The sequence below is a fragment of the Drosophila yakuba genome, unplaced genomic scaffold (assembly GCF_016746365.2).
Source record: "Drosophila yakuba strain Tai18E2 unplaced genomic scaffold, Prin_Dyak_Tai18E2_2.1 Segkk57_quiver_pilon_scaf, whole genome shotgun sequence".
Classification (NCBI taxonomy): domain Eukaryota; kingdom Metazoa; phylum Arthropoda; class Insecta; order Diptera; family Drosophilidae; genus Drosophila; species Drosophila yakuba.
Genome location: NW_025048821.1, coordinates 483233 through 500613, shown reverse-complemented (window position 1 = coordinate 500613; position 17381 = coordinate 483233).

Sequence of the window (17381 nt, the reverse complement as noted above, 5' to 3'; positions counted from 1 at the left end):
CGATTTGTAGCAATCTGCAACTATTATCGTCGATTTATATTCTGTACGGCGCTCATTCCTTGTTCTCTTTGTTATCTACCTACGTTAAGCTTGGGCGCTACATTTCGGCTGTCTGTCCCGCCAATTGTCACTTCTTCGTTTTTCGGCAAAGACTCAACTTATGCATTTGATATCGCTCTTTGTCGGCCCTATCTGCCGTAAACAATTCACAAAATAAACAGTATCGGAAAATAAACAAACTTTCTTCGGCTACTTATTATTCGCAACAGCTATTGAAAAAGCTCAATAGCTAAACATTGGTGACCCCGACGTGATCGTGTTAATTTGCATGCATTAATTAATGCACTTATCCCGTTTATAAATAAATATTAATACATTAAATCGCAATCGGTTGGACAAGTGAGTGGTGATTTCGGTGATAGTGGCTGTGTTTAAGCGAGCTAGCATTACATATATACATGCATACATTGCTACATATATCGTTACGTGCATTGACTCCGCTTGCATTTTCGGCATTTATTTTGTGCTCATCTTCCCGCTGAACCGAATTAAAAGCGATTTGTTGCTATGCCCGCTGAAAGTGACAAAAACAGGGTGACCTTTTAAAAGCGCAAAGCCAATGCGCTGTTCAGCAGGTTGCAGAGGCTACAAACGTCGCTGCCTTATGAGACGCTAAGCGGATACGACGAACCTACTTTTACGGTGAGGCTGGAGCAGATTGATGAGCTGCAAAGTGCCTTCAATGTTCTGCATACAGAACTAGAGGAATTGGATTTCGACGAAATTGGCAGTGAAATGAGCGAAAGTTTCGATGAATTCATCGTTGAATTCAAGGCTAGTGTGCGCGCGGAAATAGCCAAACGCAATGTGCATTTCGCGCCGCACTCAACGCTTGCGGAAGGTGTTGTGCCCCACCAGTGTAGTAGTCATCAAATGCAGCCGCGGCCGGGGCCGATGCCGTTGCCGCCTGTGCAGCTGCCAACCTTTGGCGGAGGCTACGCAATCTGGACGGATTTTTACTCCGTGTTCACGAGCATAATCGACAGCCATCCGGACCTCTCAAACATTGAGAAATTTCACCATCTGCGGTCATGCTTGAGGGATTCAGCGCTGGAAACTATCCGATCATTGGAGATCTCAAAATGCAATTACGAAGACGCTTTAGAGTTGCTTCAAAAAAGGTTTGATAATCGGCGTCTCGTTTTTCAGGCGCACATCACCGAGATTCTGGGTTTAAAGGTAGTACGGAATGGTTCAGTGGCATCGCTTCGGGAATTGTCGGACAAGTTTAACGCTCACATTCGTGCGTTGAAGGGTTTGGGCACCACTGAGCAAATCGCTGGCTGCATCATAGTGCAAGTGCTGCTGCAAAAGCTGGATGTGGCGAGCCAAGCTAAGTAGGAGGAGCGCTTGGAGGATCCGGCCTTTGCCAACCTTATTCCGTCGTGGGAATCGATGGCTGCATTCCTGGAGCAGCGATGTAGGACTTTGGAGGCCGTGGATTGCGCCTTGCAACCTATGCTCCAGGCGTTCAGGTGGGCAGAAATCGTTCGACGCTAGTTGCTACCACCCAAAATTCTCTTGGTTGCATGCTTTGCCATAGTGCAGAGCATGCCATATATTATTGCCCGCAATTTAGAGACTTAGCGCCAGTAGATCGTCTGCGCGAGGCAAAGAGACTAGCACTTTGCCTAAATTGCCTAAAGACAGGTCATCAGCTACGGCAATGCAGCTCGAGCCGCTGCCGCACCTGTGGAATCAGGCATCATACTCTGCTCCATCTAGATGGTCCGCCTTCCTCGCAGCCACATGTTCCGGTGTCTTCAAGCTCCCACACTGAGCCTTCTGCCCCGCTTTCGACTTCTTCTACTCTAATTGCCCAGGATCTCGGTAGTGACCTTGTGCTGTTAGCCACTGCAACCGTTCCAGTGCAGAATCGGTCGGGACTGTTCGTTCCCTGCAGGGCCTTGTTAGATTCTGGCTCTCAACTGCACTTGGTCACCTCTCGTTTTGCAAATCAACTGCAACTTAAGAGGTCGAGGTCGTCCGGCTCCGTAACTGGAATCGGGGATTCCAATTTCTCATTTCTCAACGAGCATAACAGCAGTTATCGCTCCCAATATCACGGATCGCCAGCCAAGTTTTAATGTGGACATTGGGGACTGGAAGATTCCAAAAAAACCTGCAGCTCGCCTACCCGGAATTTCATAAAGCTCAGCGTGTTGACCTGTTAATAGGAGCTAGCTTGGTTTATGAGCTGCTGTGCGTAGGTCAGATAAAGTTGTTGCCAGGACTGCCACTGCTTCAAAAAACTCGTCTGGGCTGGGTTGTGTCTGGAGGCTGCGCGCGCCCTTGCGGTAGCGCCTTAATAGCTTCACGCGTTCCTTCTTCAGCCAGCAAGGAAAACGGCGTTGATGTTGAACTTGATTTACTTCTGCAGCGCTTTTGGGAGGTAGAAAATTGTCCCGGCCCAATAGTTCAAGCCACTAAGAAGGAGCTAGATTGCGAGGCCCACTTTGTAAAAAATTACACCCAACTGCCAGCTGGCGATTACTCGGTAAGGTTGCCGCTAAAACTCCATTTGGACTCTTTAGGAGATCTTCAGGCTTTGCGGAGATTCTTGTCGCTGGAAAGGAAGCTTACAAAGCACCCAGGCTTGAGGGTTAAATATGCGGCGTTCATGAAGGAAAATCGTGATCTGGGACATATGTCGCCTGTGCCTGCCTCCGAGGTCAGCTCGTGCCGATATTTTTTACCACATCACTGCGTCATGAAGGAGGATAGCACTACCACCAAGCTTCGCGCTGTCTTTGACGGATCAGCTGCCACTTCCACTGGTTACTCTCTTAACGATATGTTAATGGCTGGCCCGGTCATCCAGCCCAAGCTATTTCACATCCTAATTCGATTTCGCTCACACCCAGTTGCCGTTACAGGAGACATATGTAAAATAAACCGATGTGTAAGGGTCTCGCAGAAGATAGCTATTTGCAGTGCATTGTATGAAGGGACTCCCCGATCGATGACCTTCAAGTATACAAACTCGACACAGTTACCTACGGCACCAAACCAGCCTCCTTCTTGTCCGTAAGGGCTATGCAGCAGTTGTCAATCGATGAGCAGGCATCGTTTCCCATTGGATCAGAAATCCTTCGGCGCGATTTTTACGTGGATGATCTTATCTCCGGCTCAGGCACGGTAAAGGATGCTATCAGCATAATGCAGCAAACGGCTGGCATTCTTGCGAAGGGCAAGCTCAAGCTAAGGAAATGGTGCTCTAACATTCCGCTTGTTCTGGAGGGTGTGCCCGCCGAGGACAAGGAGTCGTTCATGAAGTTTGAAGATGGTAGCGATTTCTCCAAAACTTTATGTCATGCTTGGGATCCCGCCTCCGGCCAGCTATTGTTTTCGTTCTCTGCCTTTCAGTCGCCATTGAGACCCTGCAGGCGCTCTGTTTTGTCTGCGATTGCTTAATCTTACGATCCTCTCGGCCTGGTCGGTCCTATAATCACAAGGTGTAAAATCTTTTTGCAGCAGCTCTGCAAGGAAAAGCTGTCCTGGGATGAAAGCCTCCCGGAAGCCCATAACACGAAATGGCTTGATATATGTCGCAGTTTTGAAATAATAAGTAATGTTAGTTTCCCTCGGTTCGTGTTTAGCGCAGAGTCTGGTCTTGAGGTGCATGGTTTTTGTGATGCAAGCATTGATGCCTATGGAGCCTGTGGTTTCTAAAGGGAATCAAAGTTTTAGCCATTTGCTTTGTTCGAAGTCGCGCATAGCTCCGTTGAAGACTATAACAGTACCAAAGCTGGAGCTTTGTGGTGCGGATCTTCTGGCTAAAATCATGAGGGAAATAGTTGACTTGAAAGTATTTAAAGGACGCTACTATTGTTGGTGCGACTCGACGGTGGCACTTTCCTGGATCCGAGATGAGCCCGCCAGGTTCAACATATTTGTGGCAAATAGGGTTGCTGCCATTCAGGAGGTGACAGATATCACGACTTGGCGTTATGTTCCAACAGCGTTAAATCCGGCTGACATCTTATCCAGAGGATCCCTGCCGTCTGAGCTTAGCGAATCGTCACTCTGGGCGCATGGACCCGCCTATCTTACGGAGCCTGAAAGAGATTGGCCAACAGCTGTTTGTCCTGACAAACCGGTGCTTGAGCTTCGTCGAAGTGTGTTCATCCTAAAGTCGCCGTACGTGGATGTAATTGCTAGCTCCAAATTTGCAAATTCTTACCCCTCACTGCAACGAGTGTTTGCATACATTTACAAATTTTGTAATGGAATTCGTCATCCTGGGCTCACCGTCGCACACATTCAAGAGGGTACTCAGATGATGCTGCGGTTGGTGCAGCGCGCGCAGTTATGGGAGGACATGCAGTCCCTAAAAACGCTGGGAAGAGTTTCCTCGTCTAGTCCCATATCCTCGCTCTCGCCGTTCCTGGATCAATTTGGACTTCTTAGAGTAGGCGGTCGCCTCCGGAATTCGTCGTTGGACTTTGATGACCGCCACCCGAAAATCCTTCCAAGGTCCCATCCGGTGACTCTGGCAATTATTTCGCATTACCATGAAAGCAATCTTCATGCCGGACCTCGAGCTCTTCTGGGTGCAATTCGATCCCAATATTGGCCTATTGGGGGGAGGAAGACGGTTACCAAGGCCGTGAACGGATGCATCAGATATTTTCGGATTAAGCCGCGGCTGATAGAGCACATAATGGCGGACCTTCCCAAGGAGCGCTTGGAAGGATCTCACGCTTTTGAGGTTGCTGGTATAGACTTCTTTGGACCCTTCTTTCACAAGTCGGATACTCGCAACAAGCCCGCGGTTAAATGCTACGTCTGCGTATTTATATGCTTTGCAACCAAGGCAGTGCACCTGGAGCTGATCAAGGATCTCTCGACAGTTGCGTTTCTGTGCGGACTCAAGAGGTTCATATGCACCCGGCGAAAACCGAAGCAAATTTGGTCAGACAACGCCACCAACTTTGTCGGCGCCAAAAATGAACTTCTAGAACTTCGAAGGTTATTTCTCAGCAGGGAGCATCAAGGCTCCGTTCAGAATTTTCGCCTTTCGGAGACGATTGACTGGCGGTTCATCCCTCCACGGTCGCTCCATTTCGGTGGACTTTGGGAAGCAGCGGTGAAAACGGCCAAACATAATTTCTAACGCGCTGTGGATACGGCGGTTCTGACCTTCGACGAGCTGAGGACGCTGGTGCCACATTTAGGCAGTTATTAACTCCAGACCTTTAATTCCCATTTCAGAGAACCCTGCCGATCTGGACGTCCACACTCCGGCACATTTTCTCAATGGTGGTCCGCCTTCGTCGTTTGACGAGCCAGATATAACGGGCCTAAACTATAATCGGCTTGACTCTTGGCAGCGCATCTCCTTTCTTCAGCAAATATTTTGGTCGCGATGGAAGAAAGAGTACTTGACGTTGGTCAAGCGAATCCAGAACGCATTCGAATACCTTAAAGAAAATCTTATGCACCCGACATTATTACAATATCCTGATTTTCGCAAAGAATTTTGCGTTATAACGGATGCTAGTAAACAAGCTTGCGAAGCAGTTCTAACTCAGAACCGTAACGGAATTCAGCTCCCAATAGCTTATGCATCACGTTCATTTACAAAGGGAGAAAGCAATAAGAGTACAACGGATCAAGAACTAGCGGCAATTCATTGGGCAATTACCCATTTTAGACCAAACTTTTATGGCAAACATTTCACCATTAAAACGGACCACAGACCTTTAACGTACCTATTTTCTATGACTAATCCCAGTTCTAAATTAACTCCCATGCGGTTAGAGCTTGAAGAATACGACTTCACTGTAGAATACCTAAAGGGTAAAGATAATTTTGTAGCAGACGCACTCTCGCGTATAAATATAACAGAACTCAAAGACATGCAACATAAAGTCCTGAAAGTCACTACCAGGCAACAAAGTAGACAAGATAAAAACTATACAGAAACAAATGGAACTATTGCCGAGGCAAAGTATCCAAAATGTATCTAAGCCCAACGTACACGGTGTCATAACAAATGATGAAGTACGAAAAGTAGTGACCTTGCGAATAACTGAATCTATTTGTTTACTAAAACGAGGAAATAAAGTTATTGCAAGAATTGATGTTGACGATTTATATACCAATGGAATTTTTGATTTAGGTCAGTTCTTCCAAAGGCTTGAAATGCAAGCCGGTATACTAAAAATAAGCCAACTCAAATTGGCACCGAGTGAAAAAATTTTTGAAACCATTTCAATAGTTAATTTCAAAAATACGGGCAATATAAAATTAAAATCATTAAGAGTAGCGCTACTCCAGCCGGTGACCGTTATAAAAACTGAAAAAGAGATACAGTCTGTCTACATATCATAACGATCCAATTCAAGGAGGTCATGCAGGCACTACAAGAACGCTAGCGAAAATAAAAAGACACTATTATTGGAAAAATATGACTCGTCATATAAAAGAGTACATACGTAGATGTCATAAATGCCAAATGTCGAAAACAATGACACATACAAAGACCCCAATGACTCACACAGAAACCCCAACAAATGCTTTTGATATAGTGATAGTGGACACAGTAGGTCCACTACCGAAATCAGAATATGGCAACGAATACATCGTCACACTTATATGTGATTTAACGAAGTATCTAGTAACCATACCGATTGCAAACAAGAGCGCAAATACTGTCGCAACAGCCATATTCGAAAATTTTATACTAAAGTAGGGTCCAATGAAGACGTTCATTTCGGACATGGGTACCGAGTTAAACATAAAATAAAAAATAACGCATTTCAACATACATTTTTATACCCGTTACTCGTAGAGTAAAAGGGTATACTAGATTCGTTGAAAAGTATGTAACAGGCAGAAGGAAGCGTTTCCGACCATATAAAGTATATATATTCTTGATCAGGATCAATAGCCGAGTCTATCTGGCCATGACCGTCTGTCCGTCCGTCTGTCCGTCTGTCTGTCCGTATGAACGTCGAGATCTCAGGAACTACAAAAGCTAGAAAGTTGAGATTAAGCATACAGACTCCAGGGACATAGACGCAGCGCGTGCTGCCACGCCCACTCTAACGCCCACAAACCGCCAAAAACTGCCACGCCCACACTTTTGAAAAATGTTTTGGTTTTTTTTATATTTTTGTATTGGTGTTGTAAATTTCTATCGATTTGCCAAGAAACTTTTTGCCACGCCCACTCTAACGCCCACAAACCACCCAAAGCTGCCACGCCCACACTTTTGAAAAATGTTTTGATATTTTTTAATTTTTGTATTAGTCTTGTAAATTTCTATCGATTTGCCAAAAAACTTTTTGCCACGCCTACTCTAACGCCCACAAACCAAAAATTGTCAGTGTTGAAGACCTCCTTCGCACTTTTCCTAGCTGAGTAACGGGTATCAGATAGTCGGGGAACTCGACTATAGCGTTCTCTCTTGTTTTTATTATTCTGTCATTACACAAAAATGCTTTGAGACAAAACATTGCTTATAATTAATAAGAAAAATCAATATCATTTAAAAAAAATTGAATAAATTTTTAAAAATATTAATATTGAGAACTAAATGACTACATGTATTACGTCATTTCTTTAAAAAGGGAGGTGTAGAATCTACCCTATAAATATACTAAATTAATGGGTACAACTTATCTTCAAAACATTGTGACACTTTGTCATAATAAACATAACGTTCAAGTACACAAAAGACCACCAACAATTAGACAAGTGTTCTTCCAGCGCTCAAGTAATATGATCCTACGCTTATACATAAGCCGATCGCGGAGCGTGGGAATGCTGAGCATGCATTGTTCAGCTCAAGTGGTCAGACCAAAGCCATTTGAATAACAAGATGCGTAACGCCATACGATTTTTTTTCACACGATTTTTTCGTGGTGGCTTTTAAAGTGGCTACAGGCTCTCTCGGAATTTTGTTCAAAAGCCAGAGAGCGGAGAGCTTTAGAGCCAGCAGCTCTCTTGTACGCATACAGCGACAGCTGACCACTGTATTGGTGCACACGTATGCACATGCATTGTAAAAATGACAAAATATGCCCTTCATTTTAGAAGTTCTTAGACTTTGAATCTATATTATTTATTATAAATTGCCACCACTTAAAAACTCTAGTTTTGCATTGCCTTAACATAACAATTATTTAAATTCAACATAGAAATAATAATAGCACAATCTATGTACCTAATAATGCATAATAATTTAAATAAAATGCAAATAAGATTCACTTAAATTATTTTTTTATATTTTATTTTGATATTTTTAAAAAAGCGCGCAATTATGGGTGGTAATAAATGCTCTACGAGTAACGGGTATAAAAAACTTCTTTCAAACCATTAGAGTTACGAATCGAAATTGACCAAAACATTAATCAAATTTGTTTCTTAGATCAAAATTGATTTCGGCCCTAAAATCGTCTTCTAGCATAAGCACGCACACATGCACACGATCTCCTTTATTGTTTACTCATACAAGCAAGTCGATTTTAGGCGAGCGAAAAAAAAGCAATTTTGGTCGTCACCAAAAAAGTGTCTGCATAGTGCAAAACCAATGTATGGCCGTTACGCATCTTGTTATTATAATGTCTTTGGTCAGACCATACATGACATGCCTTCTGCATACATATGTATATGTATATGGAACCATATGTATATAATAATAAGTACTATATATACGGGTCAGCTCAGCCCAAGTTGAGCGCATAAGAAACATTTGAATAAAGTAACTCTAACTGAGCAGACGCTTTGACTCTAAAACACTGAACCTTCTTTGGAATCCTAGCGAACATCATTTGTGACTCGGTCACACTTCACAGTGTGTTGTACCAAGCTTGTGCTCATTTTTCTCGCGAATTTTGTTAAATGGTGAATTCACTTTACGTTAATGTTTGAAATTTAAATTTCACTTAAATAAATAAATAAATAAATATGCGGCGTTCATGAAGGAAAATCGTGATCTGGGACATATGTCCCCTGTGCCTGCCTCCGAGGTCAGCTCGTGCCGATATTTTTTACCACATCACTGCGTCATGAAGGAGGATAGCACTACCACCAAGCTTCGCGCTGTCTTTGACGGATCAGCTGCCACTTCCACTGGTTACTCTCTTAACGATATGTTAATGGCTGGCCCGGTCATCCAGCCCAAGCTATTTCACATCCTAATTCGATTTCGCTCACACCCAGTTGCCGTTACAGGAGACATATGTAAAATAAACCGATGTGTAAGGGTCTCGCAAGAAGATAGTTATTTGCAGTGCATTGTATGAAGGGACTCCCCGATCGATGACCTTCAAGTATACAAACTCGACACAGTTACCTACGGCACCAAACCAGCCTCCTTCTTGTCCGTAAGGGCTATGCAGCAGTTGTCAATCGATGAGCAGGCATCGTTTCCCATTGGATCAGAAATCCTTCGGCGCGATTTTTACGTGGATGATCTTATCTCCGGCTCAGGCACGGTAAAGGATGCTATCAGCATAATGCAGCAAACGGCTGGCATTCTTGCGAAGGGCAAGCTCAAGCTAAGGAAATGTAGCTCTAACATTCCGCTTGTGCTGGAGGGTGTGCCCGCCGAGGACAAGGAGTCGTTCATGAAGTTTGAAGATGGTAGCGATTTCTCCAAAACTTTATGTCATGCTTGGGATCCCGCCTCCGGCCAGCTATTGTTTTCGTTCTCTGCCTTTCAGTCGCCATTGAGACCCTGCAGGCGCTCTGTTTTGTCTGCGATTGCTTAATCTTACGATCCTCTCGGCCTGGTCGGTCCTATAATCACAAGGTGTAAAATCTTTTTGCAGCAGCTCTGCAAGGAAAAGCTGTCCTGGGATGAAAGCCTCCCGGAAGCCCATAACACGAAATGGCTTGATATATGTCGCAGTTTTGAAATAATAAGTAATGTTAGTTTCCCTCGGTTCGTGTTTAGCGCAGAGTCTGGTCTTGAGGTGCATGGTTTTTGTGATGCAAGCATTGATGCCTATGGAGCCTGTGGTTTCTAAAGGGAATCAAAGTTTTAGCCATTTGCTTTGTTCGAAGTCGCGCATAGCTCCGTTGAAGACTATAACAGTACCAAAGCTGGAGCTTTGTGGTGCGGATCTTCTGGCTAAAATCATGAGGGAAATAGTTGACTTGAAAGTATTTAAAGGACGCTACTATTGTTGGTGCGACTCGACGGTGGCACTTTCCTGGATCCGAGATGAGCCCGCCAGGTTCAACATATTTGTGGCAAATAGGGTTGCTGCCATTCAGGAGCTGACAGATGTCACGACTTGTTGTTATGTTCCAACAGCTTTAAATCCGGCTGACATCTTATCCAGAGGACCCCTGCCGTCTGAGCTTAGCGAATCGTCACTCTGGGCGCATGGACCCGCCTATCTTACGGAGCCTGAAAGAGATTGGCCTACAGCTGTTTGTCCTGACAAACCGGTGCTTGAGCTTCGTCGAAGTGTGTTCATCCTAAAGTCGCCGTACGTGGATGTAATTGCTAGCTCCAAATTTGCAAATTCTTACCCCTCACTGCAACGAGTGTTTGCATACATTTACAAATTTTGTAATGGAATTCGTCATCCTGGGTTCACCGTCGCACACATTTAAGAGGGTACTCAGATGATGCTGCGGTTGGTGCAGCGCGCGCAGTTATGGGAGGACATGCAGTCCCTAAAAACGCTGGGAAGAGTTTCCTCATCTAGTCCCATAGTCGCTCTCGCCGTTCCTGGATCAATTTGGACTTCTTAGAGTAGGCGGTCGCCTCCGGAATTCGTCGTTGGACTTTGATGACCGCCACCCGAAAATCCTTCCAAGGTCCCATCCGGTGACTCTGGCAATTATTTCGCATTACCATGAAAGCAATCTTCATGCCGGACCTCGAGCTCTTCTGGGTGCAATTCGATCCCAATATTGGCCTATTGGGGGGAGGAAGACGGTTACCAAGGCCGTGAACGGATGCATCAGATATTTTCGGATTAAGCCGCGGCTGATAGAGCACATAATGGCGGACCTTCCCAAGGAGCGCTTGGAAGGATCTCACGCTTTTGAGGTTGCTGGTATAGACTTCTTTGGACCCTTCTTTCACAAGTCGGATACTCGCAACAAGCCCGAGGTTAAATGCTACGTCTGCGTATTGCGTATATGCTTTGCAACCAAGGCAGTGCACCTGGAGCTGATCAAGGATCTCTCGACAGTTGCGTTTCTGTGCGGACTCAAGAGGTTCATATGCACCCGGCGAAAACCGAAGCAAATTTGGTCAGACAACGCCACCAACTTTGTCGGCGCCAAAAATGAACTTCTAGAACTTCGAAGGTTATTTCTCAGCAGCGAGCATCAAGGCTCCGTTCAGAATTTTCGCCTTTCGGAGACGATTGACTGGCGGTTCATCCCTCCACGGTCGCTCCATTTCGGTGGACTTTGGGAAGCAGCGGTGAAAACGGCCAAACATCATTTCTAACGCGCTGTGGATACGGCGGTTCTGACCTTCGACGAGCTGAGGACGCTGGTGCCACATTTAGGCAGTTATTAACTCCAGACCTTTAATTCCCATTTCAGAGAACCCTGCCGATCTGGACGTCCACACTCCGGCACATTTTCTCAATGGTGGTCCGCCTTCGTCGTTTGACGAGCCAGATATAACGGGCCTAAACTATAATCGGCTTGACTCTTGGCAGCGCATCTCCTTTCTTCAGCAAATATTTTGGTCGCGATGGAAGAAGGAGTACTTGACGTTGGTCAAGCGAATCCAGAACGCATTCGAATACCTTAAAGAAAATCTTATGCACCCGACATTATTACAATATCCTGATTTTCGCAAAGAATTTTGCGTTATAACGGATGCTAGTAAACAAGCTTGCGAAGCAGTTCTAACTCAGAACCGTAACGGAATTCAGCTCCCAATAGCTTATGCATCACGTTCATTTACAAAGGGAGAAAGCAATAAGAGTACAACGGATCAAGAACTAGCGGCAATTCATTGGGCAATTACCCATTTTAGACCAAACTTTTATGGCAAACATTTCACCATTAAAACGGACCACAGACCTTTAACGTACCTATTTCTATGACTAATCCCAGTTCTAAATTAACTCCCATGCGGTTAGAGCTTGAAGAATACGACTTCACTGTAGAATACCTAAAGGGTAAAGATAATTTTGTAGCAGACGCACTCTCGCGTATAAATATAACAGAACTCAAAGACATGCAACATAAAGTCCTGAAAGTCACTACCAGGCAACAAAGTAGACAAGATAAAAACTATACAGAAACAAATGGAACTATTGCCGAGGCAAAGTATCCAAAATGTATCTAAGCCCAACGTACACGGTGTCATAACAAATGATGAAGTACGAAAAGTAGTGACCTTGCGAATAACTGAATCTGTTTGTTTACTAAAACGAGGAAATAAAGTTATTGCAAGAATTGATGTTGACGATTTATATACCAATGGAATTTTTGATTTAGGTCAGTTCTTCCAAAGGCTTGAAATGCAAGCCGGTATACTAAAAATCAGCCAACTCAAATTGGCACCGAGTGAAAAAATTTTTGAAACCATTTCAATAGTTAATTTCAAAAATACGGGCAATATAAAATAAAAATCATTAAGAGTAGCGCTACTCCAGCCGGTGACCGTTATAAAAACTGAAAAAGAGATACAATCTGTCTACATATCATGACGATCCAATTCAAGGAGGTCATGCAGGCACTACAAGAACGCTAGCGAAAATAAAAAGACACTATTATTGGAAAAATATGACTCGTCATATAAAAGAGTACATACGTAAATGTCATAAATGCCAAATGTCGAAAACAATGACACATACAAAGACCCCAATGACTCACACAGAAACCCCAACAAATGCTTTTGATATAGTGATAGTGGACACAGTAGGTCCACTACCGAAATCAGAATATGGCAACGAATACATCGTCACACTTATATGTGATTTAACGAAGTATCTAGTAACCATACCGGTTGCAAACAAGAGCGCAAATACTGTCGCAACAGCCATATTCGAAAATTTTATACTAAAGTAGGGTCCAATGAAGACGTTCATTTCGGACATGGGTACCGAGTTAAACATAAAACAAAAAATAACGCATTTCAACATACATTTTTATACCCGTTACTCGTAGAGTAAAAGGGTATACTAGATTCGTTGAAAAGTATGTAACAGGCAGAAGGAAGCGTTTCCGACCATATAAAGTATATATATTCTTGATCAGGATCAATAGCCGAGTCTATCTGGCCATGTCCGTCTGTCCGTCCGTCTGTCCGTCCGTCTGTCTGTCCGTATGAACGTCGAGATCTCAGGAACTACAAAAGTTAAAAAGTTGAGATTAAGCATACAGACTCCAGGGACATATACGCAGCGCAAGTTTATCGAATCATGCTGCCACGCCCACTCTAATATATGCATGCCTTCTGCATACATATGTATATGTATATGGAACCATATGTATATAATAATAAGTACTATATATACGGGTCAGACGCTTTGACTCTAAAACACTGAACCTTCTTTGGGATCCTAGCGAACATCATTTGTGACTCGGTCACACTTCACAGTGTGTTGTACCAAGCTTGTGTTCATTTTTCTCGCGAATGTTGTTAAATGGTGAATGCACTTTACGTTAAGTTTGAAATTTAAATTTCGCTTATCATTTTTCATTTTTCTCGCGAATTTTGTTAAATGGTGAATTCACTTTACGTTAATGTTTGAAATTTAAATTTCACTTAATTAAAAAAAAAACTTGTGTATTTCAGAGGTAATTATCTGTAGTTTTCTTGTTTTATCGTACATCTGTATCAAAGTACATTAATGAGTAGAATTATTCTTCTCAATATTTGGTGCAGTTGTGCAACATAACCTTGTTTTTACATCGCGTATCGTCTTTCATTAAATTTTTGTGACTTCTCATCTGTATTTCTTTTTTGGAAAAAATTTCTGGAAATGGTTTAACTCCGCCACATATCGCTAGCTGTGGAGAAAACGCAATTTGATATTCAATGAGAAGCAACTCCAGCTCCTTACGAGCACTCCTTTAACTTCAGAACTGATGGAACTTTCGCAGCCCATACAGTTTTTTTCATATCTCTTTCCAAATGAAATATTTGATCACATTTCCAATGAAACAAACATTTACATTCGACAAAACTCCAATCTAATTCATATATCCATATAATATGTATGTCAATTCGTTGTAATCTTCCAAAAAGCACCCAATACTTCCCGCAAGCATTGGGATACCAGTCGTCCAAAATATTATGTCTCAAAAATCTTTTGAAACAATTAAACGCTACATTCACTTCAATAACAATGGCAATAATTTGCCACAGTCCGATCCACGATCCACCAAATGAACTAAATAATAGATTTTCTAAAGTGCCAAAGAAGCAGTTCTTATGTGTGGATGCAGATTTGCTCAACAAAAGCTCGAAGCTCTTTGAAGCGGTACAATCCTAACAATCCTCATAAATGGTCATATAAGATTTATGTCCTGAGTGGAATTTCCGGTTTTTGTTAAAAGTTTGAGATAGACACTGGCAAAGAAAATGTTGTACCTCCTAACGAGCCAGATTTAGGCGCAGCATCAAATTCTGTCTTCAGATTGGTTAGAGGAGTGCCCAGACATCAAAATGTTCGCCTTTACTTTGACAACTATTTTAACTCATTGCCTCTTTTAAAGCACTTGGTAGATGTCGGAATTCTGGCATTGGGCACCATAAGGAGGAACAGAATTCCAAATTTAAAAATCACCGAAAACATGAGCGTGAAGAAAAATCCTCGCGGTGCATCTACAGATTGAATATATCAGCAACAACATAGGTTGACAACAAAATTTTTACATTGGCATCCATCTATGCGGGCACAGTTCCCAAGGACCATGCAATTAGATACAACAAAGCAAAAAAAGAATATATTGAAATGGATCGTCCATTCGCAGTAGCACAATATAATGGCTATATGGGAGGAGTTGATATGATCGATAGTATAATCTGCAGATACAAAATTCTACTGAGAAACAAATTTTCATATAATCAATTCATATCATTTGTTTTACATATATCTTAGTCATTAAACGCTCTTAAAACATCATAAATACAAAACAAATTTTTATCATACCGTCCAAATACATTTGACGCATATGTGCAACAAATATATTATCCTTGATAAAACCCCTAAAAATCAAAATATGAAAAAAAGAAAAAAAAGTGTATACTTTATTTTTGGATATCTCTCTGATGAAACAAACCGCGTCGATATCCGTTTTCATGCCGAATAAAGGGATATGTACATATGTATGCGCATTTCTACATGCAAGTATGCACATACCCTTCCATACCAGTCCCTAAGGATTACCTAAGGAATCCCTAGGGAGTCCCCAGTAATCCTCAAGGAATCCCGGGGGATTTCCCATACAAATTGGCGAGGAATTTCCATACAACAGGCGTTCGTGGCGGGGAATTCGAAGTTCCCGAGAAAATCCTCGCGAATTCCTCAGATATTCCCGAGGAATTTTTCCCAGGAATTCCTTGGGAATTCCTCAGGTATTCCTCGGTAATATCTAAAAATAAGCAATTCCTGGACGAATTCATTAGGAATTCCTGGACGAATTCATCAGGAATTCCTGGACGAATTCATTAGGAATTCCTGGACGAATACATCAAAAAGTCATCAGGGAGCTAAAACCAAAAAAGGCTCCAGGCGGCGACCTAATAACTACAAAAATGATAATGGAACTTCCGTACTGTGCTATTAATATTAAGGTCATCTGTAAACTCTTCAATGGAATCATAAGTCTCGGCTACTATCCAAGGAAATGGAAAAAATCAATTATTATAATGATACCGAAGCCCGGAAAAGATCACACGATTCCGTCATCTTACAGACCAATAAGTTTACTATCATGCCTGTCCAAATTATTCGAAAAATGCCTTCTAACGCGCATAATACCATACATGGGGGCCCACAACATTATTCCAGCCCATCAATTTGGCTTCAGAGAAAAACACGGAACTATAGAGCAAGTAAACAGAATAACATCAGGAATTCGCACAGCCTTCGAACATAGGGAATATTGCAGCGCGATATTTCTCGACGTATCTCAAGCATTCGACCGTGTCTGGCTCAAAGGTCTCATGCATAAAATCAAAACACACTTGCCCGGGTACACCCATAAACTCCTTGAATCCTACCTCTACAATAGAGCCTTCGCAGTAAGATGTAATACAACAATTTCCGACAGCTACACTATCGAAGCTGGGGTCGCTCAAGGTAGCACACTTGGGCCAACTCTATTCGTCCTTTACACAGCAGATATTCCCACGAGTGACCGACTAACAACATCCACCTTCGCCGACGACACTGCGATCCTTAGCCGCTCCAGATGCCCAGTCCGTGCAACAACCCAACTCGCCAACCATCTCGTGGTAGTCGAGAAGTGGCTATCTGACTGGCGTATTAAAATAAACGAACAAAAGTGTAAACACATAACGTTTACCCTTAACAGACAAACTTTCCCTCCGCTCTGTATGAATAGCACGCAGATCCCCCAAGTTAATGAAGTAACGTATCTCGGCATCCACCTCGACAGACGTCTAACATGGCATAGACATATCAAATGCAAGAAACTGCACCTAAAACTGAAAGCCAGCAGCCTCCACTGGATTATAAACTCACGATCGCCCTTGTGCCTGGACTACAAGGTCCTGCTCTACAACTCCACTCTTAAGCCAATCTGGACGTATGGCTCCCAGCTGTGGGGGAACGCGAGCAGAACCAACATAGACATCATTCAGCGAGCCCAATCAAAGATCCTGCGAACTATCACTGGGGCACCATGGTATATTCGTAACCAAAACATCCACAGGGACCTCGGCATTCTCGCAGTAAAAGATGAAATAGACAAGCAAAAAGCGTCGTACAATGAAAAACTATCTGTCCACCCAAATCCTCTAGCAAGGGTCTTGACTCGGCTCTCCAGCCGAACCCGCTTGCAACGTACAGACCTTCCAACCCAGTCATAACTTGTCAGGGCCACTGTCTCAGTCTACATGACTCCTAGTTAGGTTATAGTATAAGATTTGATACACTTATTGTTAGTCTCGTAAATGAGAAGATTCAATAAATAAAAGCAAAGCATTTAAAAAAAAAAAAAAAAAATTCCTCAGGAATATACCAGTAAATCCAGAAAAATCTCCCAGACAAAACGACCTTGATTGCCTTCGGCAAATTGTTACGCTTTCAGATTAGTGTTCTTGATTCCACCTGAAAGAAAAAAATAAAAACACAGAATGAATTTTACGATCACTTAGACCATAAATACTTTACTTACGTAGCGTTCTTGGG